Here is an 18678-nt window from a genome sequence, read left to right as displayed (position 1 = left end):
TTCGATGTTTTTAAACCATTGCGAATGGTTGTCTAGCTTATGTGATGATTTTTAAGTATCTATTTGTGCTTAAACCATTCTCGTCCGAAATTTAAAACCTTGCCTACACTGCCCCCGCGCTCATATCAGCAACAAGGTTGCCTATTTTTTCATTCTCCAGTATCCACCCTTCTCATCATCTTATGGAGAAGATTTTTGGGGCACAACCTATCTACGACAAGGGACCACCAAATAAACAGTTAGATATCCAAATAGGTGGGCACCATTATACATTTTTTAAGTCGATGTATTTCCATAGAAATCCAAGCCCATAGATCATATTAAATCTCTATATCAGTATGACAGAAAACTTCATCTAAAGTAACTTACAAGTATTTTAAACTTCTCGTCCAAATATATGATGGGATTTCGCCAAAAATCAAGCAACTTCTCAGTGCCCTGCAACATTCAACCAAGTGGCAAACTTCACGAGCAAACGAAAGAACAAATAGATTGAAATGTCTATGCCACAAAGAGTTCACAAAATTTTCATTTCTGTCAAACTCTTCAACGGAGGGAAACCCATGTCCTACTGGAGAAAAATATATGTTAGATGCAATAACTTTTGATTCATTTCATTCTAGAATAATGGATATAAATCCCGGGAGATGCCACCAAAGTAGCTTAAGAATTCAAAAGTAAAAAACATGGAAGATGCCTCACATTTCCAAGAGACCGATGCTAGAAGGAATAGGTCCCTGCATAGACGTGCCTTGTATATATCTGCCAAGGTTCAAACTTACAGTTCATATAATTTTTTCTTCTGTAGCATCAATTATTGTGTTAAGTACAGATAAATAAAGTACATACAACTTTTTGAGTTTTGTCCAGTTTCCAATGAAATCAGGAATCGGCCCAGAGATGCTACACCCACCTATACTACTGCAAGTAGAAACTGAATTTTAGAGACACTAGTAGGTGGTCTTACCCATAGTTTTAAATTTCGGCCAAAAAGTTTTGGTTTCGGCCAAGGCCAAAACGAAATTCACAGTGAATCGGAATTTTAGAGGTGTTTTTCACCCTTATTTACAAAATTTCCTCTAAAAATTTTCAACCGAAATTGATGCAAGCCGCTTCTAGGCTTCTTGGACTAAGGATCAGGAGAGTAACAAAAATTTTGGTTTCGGCCAAGGCCGAAATGAAATTCACAGTGAATCTTAATTTTACAGGATTCCGCCAATGTTTTTCATCCTTTCCTACGAAATTTCCTCTGAAATGTTAAACATTTCAACTGAGATTTTAAACCACCAAAATTACCAAAATTTTGGTGGAAATTTTATGAAAACCGAAATATTATCTTTTTTTTAACATAATTTCGACCTAAACTGGTCGAAACCAACATTTAAATCCTTGGACTTACCTACTTGAAATGAAAGACATACTAACATACATATCTGTCAGGTTTCTCCACTTTCCAAACGTCTCTGCAATGTTCCGGTGAAGTTATTAGAAGATGCTTGGCTGTACAATTGAAAATGAAATTTACATTGGATTTCGTCCCAATAACCTAAAAAGAGAGAAACTTGATCATAAACAAAGAGAGCCGCTAGGAAGAAGCGCCCTTGCCAGGGATCTTACAATTTTTCCAAGTTGATCAAGTCACCAAGCTCCGGAGGCAGAGGTCCTTCAAGTTGGTTAGCCTCAACGATCCTGCAAAATAGAATTACAATAAATAATCATAATTAAATGCCATTTATCTGCCTATTTTGAGATGAGTTTTGAACAACATACAACGTCATGAGCGTGGTAAGTTTTCCAACTTCCTTTGGAATTGGACCAGATATACGATTTCCCAAAATGAACCTGCAATATATAAATAATTAGTCATTAAACTCAATGTCGACTAGGGTACTTTCGCCATTTCACTGTTGCAATGTCCCTGCCATTTACCATGTTATTTGTGGGAATTCTTATTTCTGTATATTTTTTTATTTCTCAGTCGGAAATCCTGATCAGGTGCCTATGGTTTTCAAAAGAAAATCCGTATAGACTGTATAATATCTATTCTAAATTGATTTACATTTTATTTTTATCAATCTTAGTAGATAAAATTGTTACTAAGAGCTCAGTTTCTCCGATGGATCAAAAGCTTCGGGAAGAGTTGTCGTGTTCTGCTGATGTTTTGAAATAGGGTTTGAAAATTTTTATCATGCTTTTTGTTCTTTGGTTCTTAGAAACCGCTAGATAGCGAGATCTTGTTCGGTGGTGGAAGCTGACAATTGGAGAATTGCATGTTGATAGGTTGCTGAAATGATAGAATTAGGTTCTGCTGGAACTATTATTATGATTTGATTTTTTATAGATTCGAAACTTGATGCAGATTTGCTTAGGTTTGTGATATGTATATGATACGTTTACAGTCTTATCTCTCTGCCTTTCAAACACTCTCTCCTCCTTGCAAAAAAATATCCCCTTTATTTCAAGAAGAATGCTGAATTGAAGGGAGCCTCTGGAAAAACTCAGTTTCAGGCAAACATTCGATCCATACCACCCCACAACATTTATTTCTTCCTCCAATAAATCAAAGAAGTTTATTTGTTCTTTCAAAGAAATTTTTTCCCTGTTTCTTCTACTAATTGATCATGTTGCCATTTCTTTGATTATTCTAATATAAAATTTCTTCTGAAATTAACAATAATTACGTAGTAATATTGAACAATATTTTTAAAAAGTTATACTAATTCATTAATAAATATTGAAATAAACAAATTGTAAAATACCTTATTGGGCATATTTTACTAGTAGATAAAAAACAGAAGATACATGAGTAATTTAAATGACGGAAATGCCCTCCTGAAGGTGTAGTGTTACGCCTTTTCCCGTGAACAGCCTAAAAGGTAGTTTCGTCATTTAGGACTAGGGTCTTAGGCTTTCGGAATTTCCGTAGTTTTCGGGCAAAAAAAAAATGCGCTTTCCTTCTGCAAAGGACTGAAATTTGTAGTGTACCCGCCTGTCATTGAAAACCGAGGCTTTGAGCAGCTTCATGTTTTATCTTTTCAAAGTTCATTTATTTTTAGGGAGCTGATAAATTCGCACACCCTATCGGATAATTCGCACCCTTATAACGTGAATAATGGTAGACTTTTAACTCTTTTTGAGGATGGACTTCGCACCCCCAGTAGGATAATTCTCCCCTAATCTTTTGTGGGATTTGGTAGAGTCCATCGCAAAAGGTATTTCGCGGAACTTTGTTGCATGAGAGAGCAGCAACCTTTTTATTAAAACACTTTCAAAACGAACTCCGCCCTCGAAAATAAAACTATGATGCAAGGTGACCGAAATACCCTTAACCAACAGTTAAAGCTTTAAACAAAGCTTGTCTCCGGCAGTCAATGCTGGGTCAAGGATATTTTGTTTATTTTCTAGGAAACCATATTCAGCCCAGATTACACCATGGTAGAACTCACCCATAAAAGGTAGCCATTAAGGGGAGGGGTGCCCAAGTCCTTATAAGTCCTTCCAATGTGGCGTCTTTGCGTTCGGAGGAAAACCAAACAAGGAGATCTCCATCCTAGAGGATTTTCACCATCCTAGGGGTAAACAGGAGTTTATCATGCCCCAACTCTGGTACCACTTATTGGGTCCTGAGTAGAACCCACCCTTAAAAGCTAGCTATTAAGGGGAGGGTGCCCAAGTCCTTATAAGCAATCCACATCGGGTTCTCACTCGGAACTCCAACAACACATGTTGCACCGTTTCAATCCTTTTTTTTATTATTAAAAATGAGATCCCGTCCTTTCTCTCTCTCTCTCTCTCTCAATTATTAGTGTTGCTAGGGAGACCGAGAGTGGAACCTAACAAATCCTCATATGCTACATGTGGCATGCGAAAGGTAGTTTTGCCAATTTCATGGATAAAAAGCCAAAAATCAAGTGAATGATTGCTAATGTGTTAAGAGACTACTTGTTGGGTTCCACTCTGTCCCAAACTCGGTTACCATATAATTATTCTAAACTATTTCCATATGATCTGAGGTGCAGGTAATCTTATTTGCATGCCTTGGCCGCAACGAAGTACGTCGTCCAAAATCAACCATTCATTTTTTTGTGAATGGATGAGATTAATCTCACTATAACATGTTTTTTTTAAACCTTGGCCGTTAACAAAAAGAGTGAAAGGTTGATTTCTAGGTGCATATCCTTACATGCAAATAATGATTATAATACATTTATATCCAGGTAAATGATATTTCCTCCCTCTGACGGATAAAATCCCTCCCCACATTTATAGATCATTGCTTGTTTAGGAGATCATTTTCCTTTTTGTATTCCCTTAGTCAAGGGATTATACCTTTGTAATATCTATAAATACATCTAGCTCATGAATAGAGAAATATAAGATTGATATTACAGAAAGTTTCTTCTTCTTGTTTGTTCAGTTCACATGGTATCAGAGCCAGGCTCGATCCATCATCCTTTTCTCTGTTGCCGCCTTGCCGTCACTATTCCCATCTTGCGGAAAACATTGTTTTCTTCACAAGCTAGTTCCTCGACACCATCTGTTTTTCGTCTTGTAACCATCTAATCATCTTCCATTGAAGACCTTTATCTTTTTTTGTTCTCTAAGTCCTACTGTGGAGGCAAAAGTCTTATTACAGATATTTGCATTAAATGCTTTTGAAAGCTGATTGGCTAGCTTATAAAGGCAAGCTACCTCCTCTGTATTGCCTTATTAAATATAAGGCAAGTTGTCATCAATCCACCAACCCTCATCTGTCATTACCTTTTTTTTACATATCCTTACTGTAGCCTTTATGAAATAAGGCTATATCAATATACCGAAGGGTATTTGCATGCTACACTTGGTACGCTTGGCTTCTGCGAGACATCATCAATTGTGCACACGGCGTTTGCAACACTTGAATCGGTTCGACTAATTTAAAGGGAAAATACGGCTTGGGTTTGTGCATCTGTCTCACTTGGATTGACGAGTCATCACGTGAACCACATCTTTCTCTACTCGTGGTTCAATATTATTACGGTATGGCTTCTGAAATCTCTCAACCTGTTGCAGTTAAATTAGATGGAACAAATTATAGCCATTGGTCCTTTCTTATGCGGAGTTTTTTAAAGGGAAAAGGCCTTTGGAAATATGTCACAGGCGATCTTAAACTTCCTGCAAAGGATGATCCTAAATTTGATGATTGGGATATTAACAATAATAAAATTGTTACCTGGATCACCAACACTGTCGTACCATCCATTAGTATGCAGTTTGGCAGATTTGAAACTGCCAAAGATGTATGGGATTTCTTATCTCGTCGGTATGTGCAATCTGATTTTGCTCGGAAATATAAGTTGGAACAAGATCTTCGTTTACTGAGACATCAAAAGGGCCAATCTGTTTCAGAATTTCATTCCCAAATGGCTATAATTTGGGATGAATTAGCCCTTATGGAGCCTAAATGGACAACTGATGCAGAATTGTGGTACAATTATCGAGAGGAAATGCACTTAGTACAATTTCTAATGGCTCTTCAGGATGACTTTGAGACAATTCGGGCTACTATTCTTCATCGCTCACCCCTCCCAACTGTTGATGTTGCCTTATCTGAGTTACTTGCTGACGAAACTCGTAAAGGTCTTCTTCATAATCCGGTTTCAGTCTTTGCTGTCCCCTCTCATCCCAAAGGTAACTACTCGAAGGGCAAATCCACCCGGGGATATCAAGATATGTCCCATATTCAATGCATTTATTGTAAAGAGTATGGACATATGGTTAAGAATTGCCCTTCACCCACTTCCAATAATATGCGCAACAAAAAGAAGGGGATTACTCGCTTTGAGAATGCTTCTGATACTCGTCTAGCTGCAGCGGCTTCATCTGAGAAGGCTCCATCTGCTCCTTCTTTCATTCATGGACAACTTACAACAGATATTGTACAGGAAATTATTCAACAAGCTATCTCACAGATTGGTAATATCACTCCTACTGTCTCTGCTCTCTCGGTACCTTCAGGTATTTATTCAGATAATTGGTTTTTTGACTCTGGTGCTTCTCATCACATGTCCTATGATATGCACTCTTTCCAAAATCCTCGACCGATTACTTCTCCTGTCATTTATACTGCAAATGGATCCACTATTACTGCTAGTCATATTGGGACGATTAATTCATCTTCCATGCTTTCTTTGCCTGATGTTCTTCTTGTTCCTCAACTCTCAATGAATTTAATTTCCGTAGGCTAGCTATGTGATCATGGTTTTGATGTCATATTTTCCTCTTCTGGTTGTATTGTACAGGATCACTTGACGGGGAAGCAAGTTGGGACAGGCAGTAAAGTTGGTCGATTATTTCGCCTGGATGCACTTCATCTTTCTCCTACTCTCCGTCCCTCGCTTATAGCTGCCTCCACTCCAGGATCCTCTTCTTTCATGTCATGGCACTCTCGACTGGATCATGTTTCCGCACCGCGTCTCCGTTACATGATCAATAAAAAGTTGTTAGGACCAGTACAAGTACAAAAAGAATTATGTTGCGTTAATTGCAAACTTGCTAAACAACCAGCATTACCATTTTCTAGAAGTACCTCTGTTTCCTTATTTCCCTTTGACTTAGTACACTCTGATGTTTGGGGGCCTACTAATGTCTCCTCCATGGGAGGTAGTCGGTACTATGTTAGTTTTATTGATGATTACTCACGTTATACTTGGCTTTATCTGTTGCAGTCCCGTTCTGAATTTTTACGTGTTTATATTGAATTTGCTACTATGATAAAAACTCAGTTTTCCAAATCCATTAAAATTTTTCGTTCCGACTCCGGTGGAGAATACATGTCAACTACATTTCATGCATTTCTAAAAAATGAAGGTACTCTTCTCCAGTTGTCTTGTACTGATACACCCGAACAAAATGGTATAGCGGAACGGAAACATCGTCATATTATTGAGACGGCCCGAACACTACTTCTCTCATCTTCTGTCCCTCGTAAGTTCTGGGGTGAAGCCGTTCAAACTTCAGTCTATGTCATTGATCAGATTCCCTCATCCATCACTGCTGGTGTGTCCCCTTTTGAACGTCTTTATCACTCTCTTCCCGACTACTCTGAACTTCGAGTGTTCGGATCGACATAAGTTGAGTAAAAGGAGTGCTATTTGTGTGTCTTTAGGCTACGCCATTCAACAAAAAGGATATCGTTGTTATGATCTTGAAGCAAACAAATTAAGAGTTTCTCGGCATGTTGTCTTTTGGGAAAAAATACCATTTTATTCCCTCTCCTCAAATCCATCTTTTGAATCTCCTCAACCTGTAGACCCCTTTCCTGATTTTCCTTCCGACACCTCTTGTGAGTCTCCTAACAGTTCCCTTATTCTTCCGCATCATCCTACAGCTTCTGATTCTGCTATTGACCAGTTTATGCCGAATACCAACGATGTTGCCTCTACAAGTGATCCCTCACATGCTGTTCATACGCATCACTACCCGCAACGTGAACACCATCCTCGAGCCAAACTTAAGGATTATCATTGTTTTTTATCTACTATTTTGTCCCTCCACGAGCCTCAATCTTACCGAGAGGCTGCCTCTGACCCAAAGTGGCAGCAAGCTATGATAGAAGAGCTTACAGCCTTACAAAATACTAATACTTGGGATCTTGTAGATCTTCCTCCTGGAAAGTCTGTTGTAGGATGTAAATGGGTTTATAAGATCAAAACCAAATCCGATGGATCTATTGAAAGGACAAAGCTCGCCTTGTTGCTAAAGGGTTCACCCAAGAGTACGGAATTGACTACGAGGAGACATTTGCCCCTGTTGCTCGTATGACGACTGTACGATCACTTATTGCCGTTGCCTCTACTCGACACTGGTCGCTGCATCAAATGGATGTTAAGAATGCATTCATAAATGGTGATCTTCATGAAGAAGTATACATGAAGCCTCCTCCTGGTCTTTCACACAAGTCTCGACAAGTTTGCAAACTTCGTCGTGCCTTGTATGGTCTCAAACAAGCCCCTCGCTCCTGGTTTGAGAAATTTCGTACTGCCATTCTCCACCATGGTTTTTCTTAAAGTGCATATGATTCTGCTATGTTCATCCAAAGATCAACTCGTGGACTCGTCATTTTACTTTTATATGTTGATGATATGGTTATTACTGGTGATGATCTACGCGGCATTACTGACGTTAAGAATCATTTGCACAAATGCTTTGAGATGAAAGATCCCGGTACTCTTCGTTACTTTCTTGGGATTGAAATTGATTACATGCCCACTGGATATTTTCTTTCGCAAGTGAAGTATGCATCTGACATTATTAGTCGAGCCGGTATTACTGATGCTAAGGTAGTAGACACTCCTCTTGAATTAAATGTGAAGCTTCAACCTTCTGATGGGAATCTTCTTCCTAATCCTACTTTGTATCGCCAGTTGGTCGGGAGTCTCAACTATCTCACCATTACCCGACCTGATATCAGTCATGCCGTTCAAATTGTTAGTCAGTTTATGGCCGCACCTCGCTCTGTTCATTTCGCTCAGTTCACAGATTTTATCCGTCAAATGGGGAAATATCATCTCCCTACATCTGTCTCTATTAATGCTTCCCATGCGGCCTAAGTTTCTTATTTGCAAATAAGATTAGATTAAAATAATCTTATTTGCAAATATTAATAGTGCTAGTATCCAAAGAAGCCCTTTATAGAAAATTCTAACGGATGCAGTCCAATATAACCGATCGAATTCAAAGAAGAATGTTTATAATTAGAGGGATGCTAGACTCACAGGCGCCTTGCACAAAAAGGGCTGAAAGGGCGCCCCCATTGGTCAATAGCCATATATGATGTATGAGGCATGGTTGCCATGTTCGACCAAAAAAAAATGAGGCCATGTTTGGCTGCCATGAAATATTTTCTATGGAATTGTAGTTTATCAAATGGTGCGAGACATCTAGCGAGGGTGGGAGAAGGAGAGCTATAGAGAGGGCATTAGTGGCGAGGGGTGAAAATGCTGAAAAACCAAGGAAAAGAAAAAACTCTAATAAAATACAATTATTTTTTTTAATTGCTGTTTAGTTACTTCTCCCACCCGCCCTATCCTCTCTCACCACCTAATAAACTAATATTTCATGGAAAAAAAAAATCATGGTTGCCAAACATGGCCTCGGTGTACTTTTTTTTTTCCTGGTAGAAAACATTCGCATGATGTATGAGTCTATTTTTGCATCGGCAGCTGCATGAGTACAAATGGAGTCCACATATTTGGATGATCTAAATCATTTTGCTTGTTTGGATTCCAAGAAAAACATTTCTGACTGATTTTTTTTCTCGAGAATATATTACTCCTTCCACAATTAAGAGCGAAATGATAAGATTATGTTTCATTTAGAGCGATATCACTATAAATTGAAGGTCTCTCTAAATAAACAATGAACAGAGTTAGTTCAAGCTATCCTTTTTGTGTGTTGAAGCAGAGTAAGAAATTTTAGAAATATTTTTCCTTTCCAAACTTTTTCCGAATAGGGCCTAAGATAATCCTAAGGGCCTAAGATAATCCTAATCCTCGACCGATAAATGAATGAATTAGATCATCCAAATATTTGGGCCCTACCTGTACATTTGTCGCACACATGTCTCGTTGGAAAATTAATTGTACACATGACATGATAGAGAGAGTTCAAAATAGGTATATGTATAATTTTCTATTTTTCGTATTAATTTATCGTTTTACTTGAAACCTAAGCAATCTCATGAATGAAAAAGTACACTGTGAAGTAATAAGACATAATTAGATCATCCTCGATCCTAGCGATTTGCCGTTCCAATTGTTGATGGTGGAGCAATTGTGTGTGGAGGAGTGAGGTGGGCTATGCAAGACATGTACGATGAACACAGATGAATGCCTGAAGGATGAAGTTTTGCCTTGTTGTGGAGATTTTTTTTACCCATTCTCTTTGTCTCTTTGTTGGGAGAGAATGAGAGGAGTGTCCTTTCCTTTTCTTATGTTTTTATCTATTTGTAGAGAGAGAGGGAGGGGGGAGGGGTCTTTGGAGGAGATATTATATGAATTTATGTGAGTTAATTGCCAATGAGGATGTTGAAATATAAATGATTAAATAACACCAACTCTACCAGCTTAAGTGTTAAGCTTTTGAAGTAATTGGTTGTTTCACATGGTATCAGAGCTATTGCCTCACAATGGGTAAGTGATATATCCGCCCCTTTTGATTACTCGGGACACTCAGCAGCAGTGTACATTACAATCAGCCCCCATTGATTCCTGCTGACGTGAAGTACATCAGCTCTTATGCAGTCATTGATACATTGTTGCCGGGTGTCCCAAGTAATCCAAAGGGGTGGATATATCACTTCCCAAATTTACTTATAAGTTATTAGTCCGACCCAAAAGAGGGGCCACATTTACATTTGAGGGCGAGTTTTGAAGTATAAATGATTAAATAACACCAACGCTAGCAGCTTAAGCTTGCAGTAATTGGTTGTTTCACGGAGGCAGAAGGAATTTTAAAATAAAGGATGTGAGAAGAAATGTTGAGGGCTTTAGAGACTGCTTTTAGGCGAGCCTTCAAAATGAGAGAGCAACGTACTAATGAAATTAGAAAAAACACTAGAAAAAATATAGTTTTTCCTGGCAGTTATCTTTTTCCACCAGTTGTTTTATAGAAACCCCCTGGTATACGTAAGCCTCTTTTATTAAATATCTACCGGCGAGCAGAAAAAATCGCTAGTGTATGGTAATTTAAAACCAGCTGATGTTTTAGAGGGTTAATTTAGAGGGATATTACTATAAATTAAAAGTCCCTCCACATAAAAGTTGAATAGGGTTGGCTCAAGTTATCCTTTTGGGGGTGTAAAAAAAGTAGGAACTTTTAGAAATATTTTTCCTTTCCAAACTTTCCATAAAATTCTAGCAATCCAAACAAGGCCTACTCTGTTGCAGAATCTATTTTTGCTGGTATTTATTGGAACCTTATTGAAGATGGAGAGGGGACAGAGTGCGACAATAGCCGCTCCTCTGTAAATCCAAGGCAGTGCAGACCTCCGGTTCAAATTTGTTAAAAACACTCTTTTTTAGGTGACCTGCTCAGAAATGCAGAGGCAAAATAGCTATAGCATATCCATTTCATCAAGTTCTACAGGAACCATCCATCAAATGAGTTAAAGAGTTAGTTCTACAATAAAGCTTTAATACAGAAAAACAGAAAGTACATCTTAACTCCTTAATCTAATCCCACTAACAAAACTAAAATCAAAAGTCAGCCCTAGGAAGAAATTGCGGATTCTTACCCGCAAAGAGCTGAGTAGGCTACCCTAAATCAGAGAAAATAGTATAGTAATAACTTTTTGCAAACCAGCTTTAGCACATTCAGATGCAGTGGGAGTCATGTTAGAATGAAAGCTAGAACAACTGCCTACTTAGAAGTTGGTTGGTGATGCTTCACAAGAGGGACCAACGACTGCACAACATCTGCCATCACCGGCCTGTAATCTGCTTCAGGTTGTACACACATGGCGGCAATAGCAGCCACCTGAATAACCTCTTTCACTGAATACTGCCCTTCTAATGATGGATCCATTATCTCTACAATCTTCTGTCTGTCCGTTAGCCGAGTCAAAGCCATAGGCACAAAGATGAAAATTTGAATAAGTAATACTGTAATTATGGGGCACATATGCTAGAAAATGACAGAGAAAACAGTCTAAACAGCCAGGGGCCAACTTAAACAGCACCATTTGGCACGACCTCATGGATTGACATGATTTAAATATAGGTGTTGTAGGAGAGATCTCGTCCGCTTAAGTTGAGAGGGAAAAAAATCTAATTGTCACCTTCTATGGGGCTGTCTGGTTTGAACATGTTGAAGTATAAATGATTAAACAACACCGACTCTTAACAGCTTAAGCTTTTGGAGTAACTGGCTGTTTCCCATGGTACCGAAGCTATTGCCTCACGGGTTAAAAACCCAACAACTCCTTGGTGTTAAAAATCCACGTGTACGGCCAGCCCAAAAGAGGGGCTACATATGCCACGTATACGGCCAACCCAAAAAAGAGGGGGCACACATGAGGGGGAGTGTTAAAAGTATAAGTGTTAAAAGTATAAATGATTTTAACATCAACTCTAACAGCTTAAGCTTTTGCAGTAATTGGTTGTTTCACAGAAGATAGAGCCAAAATGGGGAATTCATCTAGTCCAGGTTCCTAATTAGGCACACGAAAAAATAGCTGGAGTGCAACTCCCACTCTGAGATGCAGTTTAGCATACACCTTTTTGGGGGTCAAGTTCGGAAAATAGAGGCACATGGGATTTAAATGAAACAAACAATGGATGAAGCGGGATCCGGGAATCTCCAATATCCCATCCACTCTATCTGCAAACCAGACAGCTCCATAGAGTAAAAGGGTTTATTTCTGCAATTTTCAGTGTAATGGGAATCACATAAATCCAGCACTTAAGATGGTAAGATGAAAGAAGATACCCACCCAAGATACGAGAACACCTTCCCCAGGGGGTCTCTTCTTGTCAACTGGAACCCTTCCCGTGAGCAGTTCCAAAAGCACAACCCCATAGCTGTATACATCTGATTTGGTTGTCAAATGCCCAGTTAAAGCATATCTGTTCACATAATGAAAGCTCCACCTTTTAATATCGTTTGAAATAACATTATTTTAGGTGTCTAGATTAAAGAATAGAGAGTACTGTCATTCATTTCAATAATAAAACTAAACAGCAAATCAAGATGCGACATTTTATTTTCAAGAAAAAAGTAAAATATGTAATTCTCACTCAGGGGCAACATATCCTTGGGTGCCAAGGACCCGGTGGAAACATGGCCTCCGACTTTCTCAGATCCAAGCTTGGCCAAGCCGAAGTCTGAGACTTTGGCATGGAAGTTTTTGTCAAGGAGGATGTTGCTGCTCTTGAAATCTCTGTGAATTATGTGTGGGCTGACATGTTCATGGAGCTATTCCAGACCTTTGGCAGCTTCCAAGGCTATCCTCATTCTGGTTTCCCAGTCCAACTTTGGAACACCGCCATAGGAACCTGTGAATCTAAAAAAGACCAGTAAATTCAACTAGGACAAAGGCACATCAATCAGAACTACCCTTATCGGACAAGTCATGTGACATGCATGCAGAACTTTGAACTTTATAATATTTACTGAAACACTTGGGAGGAAATGCATGTTTCCACTACAGGCCATTAATAATTTAATATACACAATTAGAATTAAAGCCAAAATAAACTACAAGAATAGATACATTGATTATCCAAGCAAATTATCTTCACCTGTGCAGAAGAGCTGGAACATGAGAAAGAATCAACTGCAAGCTATTCTATTGATGATTATTGCAGATTGCATTAGCCATTAAATGTACTATAGTAAACTACTTTACGTTCTCTGTCAGTTACTCCTATATATACTGGGGAAAAAATTGCAATTACTCTTGGCATTTGACAATAGAAAATGTAATAAATATTTTCTGAAATATTGCACCCTTTTCTTCCTTACCCTTCTCCCAGAGTGAACTAGAGTGCGTTTTACGCCCGAAGATCAATAGAGCTACAGCTAGAAATTTAAATTGGAAGACTCGATCAAGACTGGAATCATCATACCATTTTTTTTTTAAAGTGGTAACGATTTATTGATGCACAGAACTTAAACAGTACATGTTAAATGATTTTCCAAGTATTTTTTTTGGGGTATTCAATAGCATATGTTAAATGATATAAACAAAGGGCTCTTAGGATTGATAAAAGCAGTATCTTCCGAACATCTTGGAGTTGGGACTTGGGATTGTCGTGATTTGTGGTCTTCAGATGATGAGTTGTCTAACAACTTTCACGAACCGTGCAGAAAAAAAAAAGAGCAATATAGAACCAATCTGATTTTGTTGATTTTGAATTTTAAAGTTGGATTGATTCATCTCGATCCCCAGATAATTTGAACTAATCTGATTTTGTTCATTTCAAATTTTAAAGTTCTTGTAGATACGTCGGTTATCATATTATCATTAGGAGGAATAATGTGAAAATATCTTATCATAATTCCGACATGTAGATTTACTTGTTTTAGAGAGTTCATAGAAACCTCAAATCGACAATATTTGGGTGGATCATTGCATAACTGAAGGTCAAAACACTACCCTCAATTAGTTCTACATCATATTTATTCAACAAGAACTCAAGTCCCTTCACATTAGCTATACCTTAAAATAATGGACAAGGATGCAAAGAAAATCATATGCCATCCACATTTTTGCTAGAATTCCCCAAGTCCCTTCACATTAGCTATACGTAAAAAAAAATGAACGAGGATGCAAAGAAAATCATATGCCATCCACATTTTTGCTAGAATTTCCCACAGGAACAGGTTGCTGATGGTTTCAAACAGGAGGGTCATGACGCTTGCATCCCAGTTGTACGCACATGCCACATCAAACTCGTGGATCAAGCATAAGTAGTCAAGGGAGAGTGGATTGCTAATCCGAAAGTGTAGAGATAAAAACATGAAGAATCAGCCCATGAACTCGCTCCAAAGGTGTTGGCAGGAGGGAACTCAACCCCTAGAATATCGGAGGCCTTCAATGGGAACACATTCCGTGGAGACAGACTCGTCTCCCATGTTGCTCAGAATCAATGTCATCTCACCAACCCAAGTGTGGAGAGTATTGGTCCTAAATATTGAAGCAGGCATCGAACATCTACCTTGAAGTGCGAATGATAAAGAATCTGGCAAGGCCTGACTACTGGCGGGGATATACATCACCCTACAATCTCTTGAGGCCATCATAAAGTTGGCCGGTTTTCAGACAACAACCTTGGAGGCACCTATTCTCACCCAAAATTTGATGCATACAAGTTCTTAAGCACAAAGGAAACCCCCAAGGAGGAAACATAAATAGGCTAAAAGCTTAGAGACACATGAGATTCAGTATGATCACCCGCTCCTCAGTCATCATACTCTAAGCAACTTCCTTCCACATCTTGCTTTTGGGCACATGCGGTGTTAACCTCGAGAAATGGCCATTTGGACCAAGCAAAAACCGAGTTGTGCCATCTTCGTATGAAGCATGTTTATATAAGACATGGAAGTCATCAAAGAGAATAGCAAAAAATGCAAGGTAGAGGCACAAGAAAAGGTAACTACCCGTGATAATTTCCTACATCTACAATCCACAGGCGAGGTGCGACACAAGTACACATCAGTCCCCCACAAACACATGAATCATGTCTGGGAATTCACTCACATTCCCTCTCAAAGAAAATTAATCAAAAACTTCCTTTCTTTCACATTCAAGGAACTCTCATATCATGATATTCATTCTCAAATCTTGTGGATCATATATGCAAAAGGTATCCCATAAATTCCATAAAAAAAAACAACATTCACTAGCACGCATGCCTCAATTACACTATCTAACCCGTATCCATGATCACATACACAATATTTTATTTTAGTTTTGAATGGCAAAGCAATTTATTGATAAGAAAAGACCAAGATGCTCTAAACAATAACAAAAAAAGAAAAAGAAAAAGAAAATACAAGCCAACAATATAAAGCATCACCATCTCCGCGTTAATGTCCAAATCCAGAGGGAGGAAATCAAACACCTACAAAACCTCATTAGAGATGCCTTCCCTAGCAAGCTAGTCAGCTAGACTATTTGTGGACCTCCTAACATACTGAAAAGAAATCCCGTGGCCACCTATTATGCCTTGGATCTTTTTTGACATGGAAATGACTTATCCAGGGATCTGTAATGTTTGGTCGGATGTTCATTTAGCCATTTGGTGTTTTTGATTGAATGAGAGAGAGGTTCTATCGGAATTAAATTTTAATTGAATTGATCTTGATTTAGTTGTTCTATATGTCTGTTTTTCTCTTTCTTCTTTCAGGTGACAATTCAACTGGGTCAGGGTTCGGCTGGACATGTTGCCCCGGCAATGTTCCACGGTGAGGGTCTCTGTACCGTTTATAAGGTTTGCCCCAAAAACATGATGAGTTTTAATTTGCTATTCTTTTTTTTAAATTAAAAAAATGAGTCAGGTATGGCGGTATTTTTTGATCCATTGATGAACAATGGTTTAGAGGTTCGGATCTGGTGTTTATACTTGTTAAAGTATAAAAGATAAATAACGCCTTTCTCCAATAGCTTAAGCTATTGGAGAAGTTGGTAAGTTAACATCGTATCAGAGCCAAAGGTCTTGAGTTCAAACCTCCCGGATAGCAAAAATCCACATGCGATGGTCAGCCCAAAGTGGGACCACATGTGCCACGTGTTCACCAAGTGGGCCACACGTGCGGGGGGAGTGTTAAAAAGTATAAAAGATAAATAACGCCTTTCTCCAATATCTTGAGCATTTGGAGAAGTTGGAAGTTACTAATACTGAATTGTAAGGTTAGAGACTTATAAATCGGTAAGATGGTAAGTGCCCTGTAAAGCAAACAGAGTGGAAAGGTAATGATGAAATACATATTTTCGACAACACGCTGTTTTTGGGCATATTGGAATTTGCTTTGATGGGTGTTTTTTAGTTTTAGTTTTCTTCTAATGATTGGTGTCGATGAATTTTCAGTTGTATGTGCGAGTATGTTTTCTGCTGTGATGGTTTGAGTTGCTGTTTTGTGTATTATCATACCTTTATTTGTTTAAAAGGTCAAATTTATGATGGTTTTTGGGGTGGATTTGAATCAAACAGGGTGGGGTGAGGAGTCCTTTTTCACATAGTTGTGATACATAGGATGCCATTGTGGAAGAAAATTAAATGCAATATTTGTATTTATTTGCAAGTTTTGCTTTTCAATTTGTAGAGTGTCTTTGTTGAATAATTCCTTTTTACTCTTTTGCCAATTTGTAAAAGCAAGTATCTATAGTGACTGTAAATGATTTGCGTAGTATTGGGTTTTCAACCATTAGAACAGAAACTAAGTCTCCACTTTTCTATGGGTACTTTTTGTAAAGGATTGACCTTTTTGGGTCAATATCAGAAATGACTAATCACCTCATGCTTTGAAGTATTCTTCCTGCTTGAGAGGGCTAGACTGAGTTGATTCCATCATGAACTCAATGACTGCTTCTGGTCTTAGAAGCTAAAACTGAAGAATTTTGGAGATTTTCACTAATACTTAGATGATTTACAATAGAGCTCAAGGTGTGCTTATATTGAGCACATACATGATAAACATAAAAAGAGATCAAACAAACTATGGAAAGAGATAATGATGAAATATTCTAATCTAATATACTTACTAATTAAATCTAGCTGCCTATTATAGTGGGTTGCCTCATTAACCAACTTGCCTAATCTCCCACAAGAAGATCTAACGGTGAGATCTACACCTAATCTAACGGTGGATCTCACATATTCTAACATGCCCCCTCAAACGTATATAGATTGAAAATCGATATACGTTTGATTACAATAAAAATTCCCAATACAAAATGTAAATTTTTTTTATGCACAGTCCTACGATTGATGTCCCTGTTGTTGATATTGCTGAAGATGAATTGCCGCCTGTTGTTGAAGAATGTGCCACATGAAAGATGAGCCGCACAAAGCCTCAAAGAACTGAATTGGACTCAAGCCGGAATGGGTGAGTCTTTAGGCCGGTTTTAAATACCGAACCGTCTGAAAATGGGTCACTGTGGACCAAAGCCTCAATGTGCAAGAATGGGCCTCGATGTGCAAGAATGGGCCTCAATGGGCCACACACATGGGTCGGCAAGTACCGATCCTCATGGAATTTGGCTCTCTCAGGCACGAACCTCAAAGAATCGAGGCCCCTCAACTGAGTAGAGCGATCAATTTCAGGCACGCACCTCGAAGAGAAGAGGTACCTCAACTGAAATAAACGAAAGATAAGAAAAGTTTTGAGATGGAAAAAGAGAAATTGAGAGAGAACGAAAAATGGAGTGCGACACTAGCGATTGAGAATAATGACGGAAACAAAAATAAGAATCATCGAAACTTTGGACAGGGAGTAAAAAAAGAGAGTGCATGTAACAAATATGGGGAGGGTTATCAAATTTGGAATGAGGTGCATGTTACCTAAGATTGAGATGGGTAAATGAGGGTGCCTTTATCAAGTACAAAGGTATTCAATATTAGACTAATGAAAGGAGTTTTTGAAACAGAAGAGAGGTATTAGTTTTCACATGATGTGACTTGTCTTTGAAAGATCATCATTGCTAGACTTGATGCTACGTCATTTTGAAAATACAAATCCAAACATGGTGATGAGACAAACAATCCAAACATGGCCAACGGCATTGGGAAGAAAATCCTCCATACGAGATTCTGATATGTAAGCAGAAGCCATCATACATGATTTTGGATATAAAAAAAAAGAGAACAAATCGGGAGGGACAATGGAGGAAAAATCCGAATCAGAGTTGCAGGCGGATGGCTAGCTTGTGATGGAGATTGATGGCTGTAGTGCCCGGCGGACGGCCGATGTAGCCGTCCGCCGGAAATCAGAATTGCAGAAATTTTAATCAAGGCCGGATCGGCTGCTTTGATACCATGAAGAATTTTGGAGATTTTCACTAATTCTTGGATGATTTACAATAGAGCTCAAGGTGTGCTTATATTGAGCACATACATGATAAACATAGAAAGAGATCAAGCAAACTATGGAAATAGATAATGATGAAATATTCTAATCTAATATACTTACTAATTA

At 38.4% G+C, this 18678-nt stretch overlaps 1 pseudogene; it reads right to left on the bottom strand.

The window, feature by feature from the left end:
• Positions 1-11299: 11299 nt before the first annotated feature.
• LOC143891339 (serine/threonine-protein kinase PBS1-like) lies at positions 11300-14781 on the bottom strand (annotated as a pseudogene).
• Between the last annotated feature and the right edge of the window lie 3897 nt (positions 14782-18678).

The sequence above is a fragment of the Tasmannia lanceolata genome, unplaced genomic scaffold (assembly GCF_043159265.1).
Source record: "Tasmannia lanceolata isolate RefF3 unplaced genomic scaffold, GAP_Taslan_0.1 ptg000013l, whole genome shotgun sequence".
Classification (NCBI taxonomy): Eukaryota; Viridiplantae; Streptophyta; class Magnoliopsida; order Canellales; family Winteraceae; genus Tasmannia; species Tasmannia lanceolata.
Note: the sequence above shows the minus strand (reverse complement) of the source record. Positions and strands in the feature narration are given on the sequence as shown.